We start from the raw sequence: 12,951 nt of genomic DNA, 5'->3' as shown, positions 1-12,951 counted from the left end.
TAAATGATGCCTAACGGTGCGTTGTCCGGGTGTCGGACCCGCACCGATGATATACTGATGACCTATCCGGTGGATAGGACATCAGTTGTCAGAAGGTGGAAAACCCCTTTAACACTCTGTGGTCTGCTGAGTTTTTATTAGGGAATGATAGATCCTTCTTCGATAAAAAGCATTTAAACTAAAAATATAGGAACGGTTCACATCCATCAGATAAATAGAGCAGAAATTATTAATTAGCTTCATTGCCTTTATTTTAATGAGTATGCAGCTATGAAGATCCCATGCTTCATCATCAAGGTATGCTGACATTAACTTTTTTCTTTTTTGTACTCTTATTTTTTTCATGCCATTAGGAGGAGATTTGTATCTATTGTAACTATTTTTATGCATAAATGGCACATAATCGGTAAATTCGCCTCATGAATATTAGTTGCGATCCCATGGGTGTCTAATGAATTGGCAGAGTTCATTCCTCATAGATATTACCGTGCATTTTACCATGGCTGATGTTGTACCAATTGTTTCTATTCACTGGCAGGAAAACAGATCTTGAAAATGGTGAGAAATTGAAACACAAAGTATATTAGAAAGTTTCAGAAATGTTCATTATACAATTTTTAAAAGGGATCAAGTGAATGGGGATGAACTGCAATACCAGACACAGCCCATGGACAAAAGTGTTGCTGTTTCTAGAAAAAGATAGATTTTTTTTTCTAAGAGTGGACTCCCCCCTTCAAAGCTTTTTTAACACAAAAATACTTTAGCAAGACTTAGCAGGGGGGTTTCAAATGGAAAGAAATCATGTTTTTGTTTTTTTATTATTGTCTACAAAATTCCTAATAGACTAATAATGGACTAGCAATTAAAAGGGTTATAGATATAAATCTATACAAAAAAAAATTGTTAAATCCTCTTTGTAATTAGGACCAGGGATAATCCAGTGGCAAGGTGTTAAGTAGAATAGATGATAAAACGGACGTTTTTCACGTCAGAGTTGCACCCATGCGGGTCCCGTTTTCACGGATCTCCATAGACGTGACTCTATGGAGGGATCCATGAAAATGGAAGAAAACGGGACATGTTCTATTTTTCAACAGACCCTTCACACGGTCCGTTGAAACAACGGCCGTGTGAACGGCCCCATTGAAATACATGCGTCCCGTGTGACGGCCATTAAAACAACAGCCACCCTTCACCTAGAAAGTTTTCTTAAAATCTACCCTTTTGTCAAGGTGCTCCTGAGTATTTCCTCCAATTGATGAGAACTCAAAAGGAATGAAAAATTCTCTACATCTGTGTCATGTGTAAAGGGATGCCTCCTGTTTAACATCTTTCCATGAACCCTATTAGGGCATATGGACGGCATAGAGGGGTCCCTCAGAGCAGAGACAGTGAAAAGATCAGCTCCTGCTGTCAGACTCAACACACCATATATTACATGACTGCACATTGATTTGAATGTGCGCCATGTGCAGCAACCCAGGGAGAGTGCAGTTTCACCAGTGGGACAGCTGGCATGCAGGACGTTAGGAGTAGTAGTCCTGGCAGGGCCCGCCTCCACTAGACCTCCCACACTCCTAAGGCTGGCACACCAATGAGGGGGTGGCACTTAGATGATGATGGCAGTTGTTTTTATCCAGTTTAAAGCCTATGACCCAGTCGTGGCTGTGAGGCCCAACGACATTTTCTCCTCACAGACTGTTCTTCTGTCCTCTTCTCATCCCATCCTAAGCTGAACTGAACAACCCTGGACGAGGAGGGGCAGCCCATGCTAGTTTAGCTCCGCCCTCCTTCCGGAAGCATCCAGAGACGCTCAATAGAAAAGATAGGGACCTGCTCCAGCCGCAGCAATTCACGCCCAACACATCTTAAAGGCACATTACAGTATTTCTTACAAATAAAGGTAAACAGTACAAGTATCAGTGGAGATAACGGTGCTGGAAACTTCCGGCACTTTCCTGTGAATCTATAATTATGTAGAATCATGTCAAACAGTATAAAAAAATGATCCATTTATCCACTAGTAGTGTCCGAGTGGTAGACTACACATGTAATATTATATTTAGCAGCGTAATAAAGCGGGGGCAACGAGCAGCAATAACAGCTAATCACCAAGAGTTGGATTAAAAACCGCGCCAGCATGCTGTTTGGCACAGTTGTCAAATTGCTTGTTAATGGCCGCATGGTGGTGTTGGTAAAACTGCTGGCTATCTGCAAAATTGTGCCGCCATTAATAAATAGACCCATTAATGAATAATGCCATGAAGGAATAGGCCACATGATTTTGTATGTAACCAGCAGATTTGCCCCCCCCCCCCCCCCCCCCCGATTGGAGCTTGGCCCGAGGATCTTTAATTTCTCATTGCCTCTTACATCTAAACATTAGTACCCTCAGGCATAGATGGTCTGTCTAAGTCATTATTTTTTTGCAAGCTTACTGATATATTTAGAAATCACCTTCATTTTACATAAAATGTACACCAAATAGATATTACCCATCATAGATCGTCCCGACCTGTACCTGGCTCTACAGCCACTTTGCTAAAGTATCAGGCATTGGATCAGTTCTCTCATTTTACAGCCAAAAAAATGTACAATAAAATTTTGCTCATGCTGATATTTGTTTTCAATTAAGTAAATGCAGTTATTTTCTTTTATGTTGTTCTAATTTTTTTATGAAAAGAAACATAATTATATTGGGGACGTGCATAGGTATTAGTCCAACTATGCAATCAATTTTACATGGCTTCAGTGCACCTAAATAGTTTTGATTAAAAATCTCCCGCTCTTTTGTGTATACAGCTCGTATGTGTCTCCATGGTTACAGCAAACTATAAACAACCCCTGTGTCATAACTCTCTTCCTTTCTGCTGACCTACTAAATGTACAGTATGTATTTCAGGATTTCGTGCCAAATTTCCAGTGCCCAATATACAGGGTGGGCCATTTATATGGATACACCTAAATAAAATGGGAATGGTTGGTGATATTAACTTTCTGTTTGTGGCACATTGGTATATTGGAGGGGGGAAACTTTTCAAGCTGGGTGTTGACCATGGTGGCCATTTTGAAGTCGGCCATTTTGTATCCAACTTTAGTTTTTTCAATGGGAAGAGGGTCATGTAACACATCAAACTTATCGAGAATTTCACAAGAAAAACAATGGTGTTACTTTATTCTTTCATGAGATCATAATCATCTTGCTGCAGATCATACAGTGACTACAGTGCTGATTAGAGACAGAATAAACATTTACATTAGGTGACTCACCGGTGACGTCTCAGATTCTAGTTCTTTTTCTCTATCTGGTCCAGACCTCTATGATGACTTCTCCTGGTCACAGCCCATTTCTGCAGTTTGCCGCTCAGATGTCTTCAGCTTCTCACTTTTCCAACATTTCTACACCTATAAATAAAGATAAAGATCTTATTATACCACACACTACGCCCCTAAATATAATAGCACCATACACTGCACCTCTAATTATAATAGCACCATACACACACACTGTGCCCCCTATAGATAGTGCCTGCCATAGAGCCCCCTGTAGATAGTGCCCCCCATAGATAGTGCTCCCATATAGCCCACCTGTAACGAATCGGGGTACGGAGACGGACAGGTGAGCCCTAATCTACCCACAACTCAGTCCCTGCCTACTTGCACGGCCCGTCCTAAGTGACGGCGTACAACTGGGCAACGGTCCCTTCGCTTAATAATTGAAAGACAGACAACACAAGACAAGGGCACACAGAAGCAAAGGGGGAAGTAGGGGCAGTTGCCCACGGAACACCGTGAGCAACAGGAGTGGTGAACGAGCCGAGTCAAACCTGGAGAGTACGTAGTAACAAAATCAGAGCAGGAGAAGAGTCAGTCAAGCCAGGGTCAAAAAGTAACAGCGGTCAATAATGTAAATAGCAGGAATTGCAGAGCCAGGAAATAAGACAATCACAGGCAAGGAACAACTGCAAGTGAGGGTATAAATAGACCAAGGGCGGGAGCAGAACCATCAGGCCAGGCTGTGATAGGTTCTAACTCTCCTCAGCCTGCGAGCCTGAGTGGTAACAGGTCGCGTCACTCTAGCAGACCTTGGAGCTGATGAAGGCTGATTAACCCCGGGCGTCGACACAGAACCTGTGTCTGGCAAATCCATTACACCACCCCTGTATACAGTGTCCCACAAATAGCTCCCCCTATAGTGCTCCACAGATAGCCCACCCCTGTATATAGCCCCTCTGTAGATATAGCCCACCCCTGTATCTATTGCTCCACATATAGTCCACCCCTGTATATGGTGCTCCATAGATAGCCCACCCCAGTATACAGCCCCCCTGTAGATAGAGCCCACCCCTGCATACAGTGCTCCATAGATAGCCCACCCCTGTATATAGCCCCCTGTAGATATAGCCCACCCCTGTATATGGTGCTCCATAGATAGCCCACCCCTGTATATAGCCCCCCCTGTAGATATAGCCCACCGCTGTATATAGTGCTCCATAGATAGCCCACCCCTGTATATAGCCTCCCCTGTAGATGGAGCCCACCCCTGTATATAGTGCTCCATAGATAGCCCACCCCTGTATGTAGCCCCCCTGTAGATATAGCCCACCCCTGTATATAGTGCTCCATAGATAGCCCACCCCTGTATATAGCCCCCCTGTAGATATAGCCCACCACTCTATATGGTGCTCCATAGATAGCCCACCCCTGTATATAGCTCCCCTGTAGACATAGCCCACCCCTGTATATAGTGCTCCATAGATAGCCCACCCCTGTATATAGCCCCCCCTGTAGATAGAGCCCCCCGTAGATATAGCCCCCCGTAGATAAAGCCCCCCATAGATAAAGCCCCCCCTGTAGATAAAGCCACCACCGTAGATAAAGCCACACACTTTTTTATTACAATAAAATAACAAACTATTCAAACTCACCTTAATCCCGCTCCCGGCCGGCAGCAATGGAGACCTGCTCTCTTCTGCGCAGGTCTCCTGGGGGTTGAACGAAGCGTCTATGAAAGGCGCTGATTGGCTGGGCAGGATGACTTTCCCTGTCAGTCAGTCAGCGCCTTTCATCGACGGAAGCGCGATGTCGCTTCACTGGTACAAAAGAGCTGAATAGCCGGGCACGGAACGTACCCGCCCATTCATTGCTTCTAATTGTACCTGTGTCCTATAGACACAGGTACAATTATAATGCAGGAGGAGGTGGCCCTGGCGCCCCCCACTAAGTTGCGCCTGGCCCCCCCTTGCTACGCCCCTAACTTTGCTACTGGGTAGGACTCCCATCTCTAGTGAAAATGCATTGTTTACAAACAAGAGGGTGGGCAATTGTCCCATCTAAAAGGTGTAGATGGAGAAATAATATATATACCCCGATCGGCCATAACAAAAAAAAAAACTCCCCCTCATGCTGCCAAAACAGATCTGACCCATCGAGGCATGGACTCTACAAGACCTCTGAAGGTGTCCTGTGGTATCTGGCACCAAGACGTTACTCTGTGGATCAGACTTGTTTTTCCAGCACATCTCACAGATGCTCGATCAGATTAAGATCTGGAGAATTTGGAGTCCAAGTCAATACCTTGAACTCTTTGTCATGTTCCTCATTACTGAACAATTTTTCCAGTGTGGCAGGGCACATTATCCTGCTAAAAGAGGCCATTTTGTATTTTGAGGGTCTCCTGAGGTCTGAGCACTGGCCTGCGTTGGAGAACCTCCTTCTCGTAAGCTGCAGACCTACTAGGGAAAAGAGCAGGGCATGGAGCCAATGGTTCTGCATTATTCAATTTTGAAGTTTAAAGTAGCCCTGAGATCCAGGTCGCTGAGAAAAAAAAACTCTGGGACGTGTGCCTCAGAGGCTCAATGCTAGCGATGCCACTGGTATAGTTGCTACCCAAATCCTACTCATAAAGTCATGGTTTCTATATAGTGCACAACAAAGAGATGATAAACTTAGGACAGCTGTATTTCTCTGCCCACTGTCAAAAAAAAGAGGAATTAATCACTCTGTTATGCAAAAAGAAATAAAATAGGGCAAGTTCAGCTTTACATATCTTGTCAACGAGACTTGTCAAAAATCTGTTAATTGAAATTTTGTATTAAATACAAAAAAGAAATGTCATACATCTTATAAATTCCAACAAGATAATACATAACCCAGAAGGCTGAGGAGAGAGGAAGAGAGAAGAAATAAATAAAAAATAAAATAATTATAAATAAAGAAAAAATATAAAATTCCCTTCTTTCCCTTTTTTTCCCCTTAACCCCTTAGTGACCAGACTATTTTAGGCCTTAATGACCAAGCAATTTTTTATGTTTTTCCATCATTTAAAGAGCTATAACTTTTGGGTCAACATAGCTGTATAAGGTTTTGTTTTTTGCGGGACAAGTTGTATTTTTAATAGCACCATTTTGGGGTACATATAATTTATTGATTAACTTTTATTAACTTTTTTTGGGGGGAATAGAAAAAAAACAGCGATTTCGCCACAATTTTCGCCGTTTACCGTATGGTATAAATAACACAATAACTTTATTTAGCTGGTTGTTACGATTGCAACAATACCAAATTTATATAGATTTTGTATGTTTTACTACTTTAAGGCTGGATTCACACAAGGTCATTACGTCCGTAATTGACGGACGTATTTCGGCCGCAAGTCCTGGACCGAACACAGTGCAGGGAGCCGGGCTCCTAGCATCCTACTTATGTACGATGCTAGGAGTTCCTGCCTCGCTGCCGGACAACTGTCTCGTACTGAAAACATGATTACAGTACGGGACAGTTGTCCGGCAGCGAGGCAGGGACTCCTAGCGTCGTACATAACTATGATGCTAGGAGCCCGGCTCCCTGCACTGCGTTCGGTCCGGTACTTGCGGCCGAAATACGTCCGTCAATTACGGACGTAATGACCTCGTGTGAACATACCCTTACACAGTAAAATCACTTTTTTTTTAAAAATTATCTGTTTTTGTGTCTCCATACTTCAAGAGCCATAACTTTTTTTTTTTTCCGCCGATGCAGCTGTATCAGGGCTTTGTTTTTGCGGTTTTTATTGGTACCATTTTGGAGTAGATGCGAGTCTTTGATCACTATTTATTCAGAATTCACAGAAAACATACTTTTTTTTTTTTTTACGGCGTTCACCGTGCGGGTTAAATAATGTATAGTTTATAGTTACGGAAGCGGCGATACCAAATATTTGTAACTTTTTTTTGTTTTTTTTAATAATAAAGCATTTTGTAAGGGGAAAAAGTGTGTTTTTCATTTTTTTTTCACTTATTTTTTTTTACTAACTTTATTCAACTTTTTTTTTTACTTTTTTACTAGTCCCACTGGGGGACTTCAATATGCGATCGTCCTATCGCTTTTATAATACACTGCAATACTTTTGTATTGCAGCGTATTAGTGCCTGTCAGTTTAAAATGGACAGGCATCTGCTAGGCCATGCCTCTGCTATGGCCTAGCAGGCATAACTAGTGGCAGACCTTGGGGACATAATTAGGCCCCCTGGTTGCCATAGAAGACACCGGTGCACTGCGATCACACGCATGGTGCCGGTGGAGTGAGAGAGGGAGCTCCCTCCATCACTCCAAAACCACCCAGATACGGGGCTCGCATCTGGGGGGTTAAATGGATGAGATCGATACTGATATTGATCTCACCCGTTAAAGCAGGGATGCTCCCAGCCCTCAACTACTGAAGGTTTTACCTCCCCCACCCTTACTCCCCCTCTTCCTTTCTGTATCCCTCCTATTACCCATCCCCTTCCCTACGAATTTTTGTGAAAATCAAAATAAAGAATTTCTTAAAAAGAAAAAAATAGTTACATTTTTGTGCTTCCTACCTCCTCCATCCACTTCCCACTACTATCCTCCTCCTCCTTGTGTTCCCCATGTTACCCCCACCTTTCGGTCATTGATCTCCTATCACTGACCACTTTTTAGTCTTCAGGGGCACATTTCTTGGTCCCTGGGGATTATTTTTTTTCTTTATAAAATACCAAAAAACCCCCAAAAAATTTTTATAAAAAAAAAAAAAATTAGTTTAGAAAGTTATCCTCTAGCTAGTTTAGTATTAGGGATAGTTAGTGTCAGGGAACCGTCAAAAAGTAGTTAGGTTTAGTGTCAGGAATCATTCACCGTAGTTAATTTAACATTTGGGATCCATCACTGTAGTTAAGTTTAGGCCTTATTTACACGAACGTGTGAGTTTCGCTTTTTTACGCGCGTTGCAGTTCCGTGTGTCATCAGTGTTTGTTGCGTGTCTGCGTTATTTTTGCACGTATGGCATCCTTATGTCAAGTGGTTTTGACGTATGCAAATTTAATTGAAGGAGGTGGTTTTCTTTTTCCCATCATTTTTCGAGCAACTGTTGCGCGAATCACGCACAGCACATGGATGTGTGTCCGTGTGATGTCCGTGATTTTCACGCACCCATTGACTTTAATGGGTGCATGATGCACAAAAAACGCTCAAGTATAGGACATGCAGTGAGTTTCACGCAGCGGTCACACGCTGCGTGAAAAACACGGAATGTCTGAATGGCCCCATTGACCTACATAGGTCCGTGCGATGTGCGTGATTTTCACGCGCGTGTCACGGACATGAAATACGCTCTTGTAAATAAGGCCTAAGTGTCAGGGAAGCCCAGAATAATCTAGTTAGGTTTAGTGTCAGACACTCATCACCGTAGTTAGTCTTAGTGTCAGGGCAGCTCGGAATAATCTAGTTAGGTTTAGTGTCAGGGAATTGTCGCCGTAGTTAGGCTTAGCGTCAGGGAAGTTAAAAAAAACAAACTAGTTAGGTTTAGTGTTAGGAACCCTCGCCCTTGTTAGGTTTAGGGTAGTGAAGTCCACTCATTCTATAAAAGTTGTGGGTAGCTTAGGTAGCACCCTATTGCTTCTAGTTAAGGAATTATTATTTTTTTGTTCTTTTCATGTTTTCTAAAAGTTTTTTTTTTGCTGTATACGCAATACATAATATACGCGTCTAAGAACACAATTTACACGTGTCTAAGCACATAAATAATATAGATGTCCCAAAGGTCAATTTCTGCCAAAGAGGCCTATGCATTTCTAGCCTCCAACACAAACTCGTCGGATGGTGAGACTCTTTTTTTATTTGTCAACGTCCTCATCTAGTGATGAAGAGGAAGGACCCCCTAGATCTAGTGATGAAGAGGAGGGACCCCCTAGGAGACGTCTCAGGACCAACACCACAGTTGAAACCCCCAAGAGAAGTGACCCCGTCGCAGTTGAAACCCCCGAGCAAAGTGACCCCATTTGGACCCCCACACTAGACAATTATGAGCCCCAAATCCTCGAGTATATGGGCAGCCCGGGGATCAAATTTAACAAGGCAGGAGTCAGTGAGATGGACTTTTTCAAGTTCTTTTTCACTGATGACTTTATATAGCTTATGGTCTCCCAGACAAATTTATATGCCCAACAGTATATTACTAAGTACCCCACATCATTTTATGCCCAAATTCACAGGTGGACCCCTGTAGATGCAGCAGAGTTGGGGAAGTTCTGGGGACTTCACTTGAACATGGGGCTTCTGAAAAAGCTAACTATTAGGGACTACTGGTGCACGGACATCTTATACCACACCCTGATGTACCATATGGCCATGTCCAGGATGCGTTATGAGGCAATACTTCGCTTCTTACATAATGAGCAGTGTCCACCCCGAGATGACCCCAATTTTGACTGTTTGTATAAACTGAGACCCCTATTGGACTATTTCAGTGCACGGGTTTGCCCAAGCATACACCCCTGAGAAGTGTATTTCTATTGATGAGTCCCTGGTACATTTTAAAAGGAGGCTTCAATTCCGCCAGTACCTGCTGAATAAGAGGGCAAGGTATGGCGTGAATATGTATAAACTGTGGAGAGTGCATCAGGGTATACTTACAAATTTAGGGTATATGAAGGGAAGGACACCAGTATTCAACCCCCAGAATGTTCTCCCTTACTGGGAGTTAACGCAAAAATTGTGTGGGATTTGGTGCACCCACTGCTGGACCAGGATTACCACCTCCACTTGGATAATTTTTATACCAGCGTCCCACTTTTCAAGTGCCTCGCTTCCAGAAGTCCTGCGGCATGCGGCACTGCTAGAAGAAATCTGAGAGGCCTCCCTAAGACACTGCTTGGGCAAACACTCAGAAGGGGTGAGAGCAGGGCACAATCTAGCAGCAACATATTGTGTGTCACGTACAAGGACAAGAGAGATGTCCTTGTATTGACAACAATACATGCCCACACCAGTACCCATGAACATGTACGAGGTACCAGTACAGAGACCCCACACCAGACTGCCTCCTGGACTATAATAGGTACATGGGAGGGGTGGACTTGTCAGATCAAGTCCTGAAGCCCTACAGTGCCATGCGGAAAACGAGGGTGTGGTATAAGAAGCTGGCCGTGCACATCATACAGATGGCATTGGCATTGTACAACACGTATGTGCTATGTCGATGTGCAGGCCAGAGGGGAACTTTCCTGGAATTTCAACAAGTGGTTATTAAGGACCTTATTTTTAGGTACTTCTGGAAGCGAAGCCACACGCATTGTACCAGGGCAAGACTTTCCAGTAAAAGTTCCCCAAATTGCCAAGAAGGGAAAGAATCAAAAGACATGCAGAGTCTGCTCAAAGAGGGGGATAAGGAAGGACACAATATACCAATGTGACACGTGTCCCGAAAAAACAGGGATCTGTATAAAAGGGTATTTTAAAAATTATCATACATTCCTTTATTTTTTATTTACCCTGATGTGCTACGCATAGCTTATCCCCCTCATCTTTCCCTTCTGAGCCCTGCCATGTGCCCAGACAGCAGATAACAGCCACATGTAGGGTATTGCCGTACCCAGGAGAACCCACATTACAATTTATGGGGTATATGTCTCCAGTGGCACATGCTGGGCACAATATATCGGTCGCTGAAATTGAATATTTGTATAGAAAATTGCAAATCTCACTCTGAACCATCTGCTGCGCATTACCTTTTACACAATGCCTGTGGGGTCAAGATGCTCACTACACCTCTAGATGAATGCCTTAAGGGGTGTAGTTTTTAAAATGGGGTCACTTCTTGGTGGTTTTTAACTGTACTGGTACCTCAGGGGCTTCCGCATACAGGACTTAGCACCAGAAAAGCTCCAGTAGGCCAAATGGTGCTCCTTCCCTTCTGAGCCCTCCCATGGGTTCAAATGGCAATTTATGACCACAAATGGGGTATTACTGCACTCAGAAGAAATTGGGCAACAAAATGGGGCATTTTATTACTTGTGAAAATAAGGCATTTTGAGCAAAAATGACATATTATTGGAAAAAAAAATTTTGGGGTCAAAATGGTTGCAACACCCATAACTTGATTGAGGAGTGTAGTTTCCAAAATGGGGTTACTTCTGGTGGGTTTCTATTTCTTGGATACTTATGAGGCTCTGCAAATGCGACATGGCACCCGAAAACCAATCCAGCAAAATCTGGACTGCAAAGAACACATAGCGCTCCTTTCCTTCTGAGCCCTCCCATGGGCCCAAATGGCAGTTTATGACCACAAATGGTGTGTTGCCGCACTCAGGAGAAATTGGGCCAAAAAATTGCATCTTTTATTCCTTTTTGAAAATAAGACAATTTGAAGCAAAAAATACATATTATTGGAAAAAAAAAAAAATTTTTTTAATTCACAGCCCAATTGAAATAAGTTCTGTGAAAAAACTATGGAGTCAAAATGGTCACAACACCGATAAATAAATTTTCTGAGGGGTGTAGTTTCCAAAATGGGTTCTTTTTGTTTGTTTTGGTACCACAAGACCTATCAAACCTGACATGGTGCCTAAAATATATTCTAATAAAAAAGAGGCCCCAAAATACACTATGTGCTCCTTTGATTCTGAGGCTGGTGTTTTAGTCCAGTAGCACACTAGAGCCACATGTGGGACATTTATAAAAACTTCTGTGTTACAGTAAAACATGGATTCAAATTTAATTTCAAAAATGAAATTTGCAAATTTCACCTCCACATTGCTTTAAGTCCTGTGAAATGCCTAAAGGGTTAAGAAACTTTCTAAATGCTGTTTTGAATACTTTGAGGGGTCTAGTTTCTAAAATGGGGTGATTTATAGGGAGAAAAAGAAAAGAATGTTCAAAAAATCGATGCAAACATAAAATAGACATATGGGAAATGTTAATTAGTAATTATTTTGTGTGGTATTACTATCTGCCTTACAAGCAGATACATTTAAATTCAGAAAAATGCTAATTTTTCCAAATTTTCTCAAAATTCTGCTATTTTTCACAAATAAACACTGAATATATCGACAAAATTTTACCACTAACATAAAGCCCAATGTGTCACGAGAAAATAATCTCAGAAGCGCTTGGATTAATAAAGTCATTGTAGAGTAAGGGGGGATTCACACGAGCGTGATTTGGCAGCGTGTAGACCGCGTGGTTTTCGCGCGGCACGCAATGCCCTATAGAAGTCAATGGGGCAGTACACACAGTCCGTGTATTTTGCGCAGCGTTTGTTCGCTGCGCAAAATACGCGACAGGTTCAATAACTTTGCGTATTTCACGCATCACGCACCCATTGAAGTCAATGGGTGCGTGAAAACCACGCATGTCGCACGGAAGCACTTCCGTGCGAACTGCGTGTTTGCGCAACAGCTGTCAAAAGGATGAATGGAAACAGAAAAGCACCACGTGCTTTTCTGTTTCCAAGCATCCAAACGGAGTGTCTTTGCGAGGAGCGAACCCCGACAACCGAGGCAAACTTCACCGGGTTCGGCCAAACTCGTTTTGGCCGAACCCGGCAAAAAAATTTCCGGTCCGCGACGTCGGGAGAGATTCACTGTGCATGGTGCTGAAAGAGTTAAACTGTTTCAGCACCATGGACAGTGACTTGCGATCCCAAAATACATGAACCTGTAAAAAAAAACG

At 42.9% G+C, this 12,951-nt stretch overlaps 1 protein-coding gene across 2 annotated transcripts in view; it reads left to right on the top strand.

The window, feature by feature from the left end:
* The first annotated feature begins 1,476 nt into the window (after window positions 1–1,476).
* Window positions 1,477–12,951, top strand: part of CIMIP5 (ciliary microtubule inner protein 5) — a 97,217-nt gene continuing 85,742 nt past the window's right edge. For both annotated transcript variants that reach the window (XM_075863881.1, XM_075863880.1), the window contains exon 1: window positions 1,477–1,903. The gene's annotated coding sequence lies outside the window, so the exon portion shown is untranslated. The remainder of the gene's footprint in view (window positions 1,904–12,951) is intronic.

Source organism: Rhinoderma darwinii, chromosome 4 (genome assembly GCF_050947455.1).
Source record: "Rhinoderma darwinii isolate aRhiDar2 chromosome 4, aRhiDar2.hap1, whole genome shotgun sequence".
NCBI lineage: Eukaryota > Metazoa > Chordata > Amphibia > Anura > Rhinodermatidae > Rhinoderma > Rhinoderma darwinii.
Note: the sequence above shows the minus strand (reverse complement) of the source record. Positions and strands in the feature narration are given on the sequence as shown.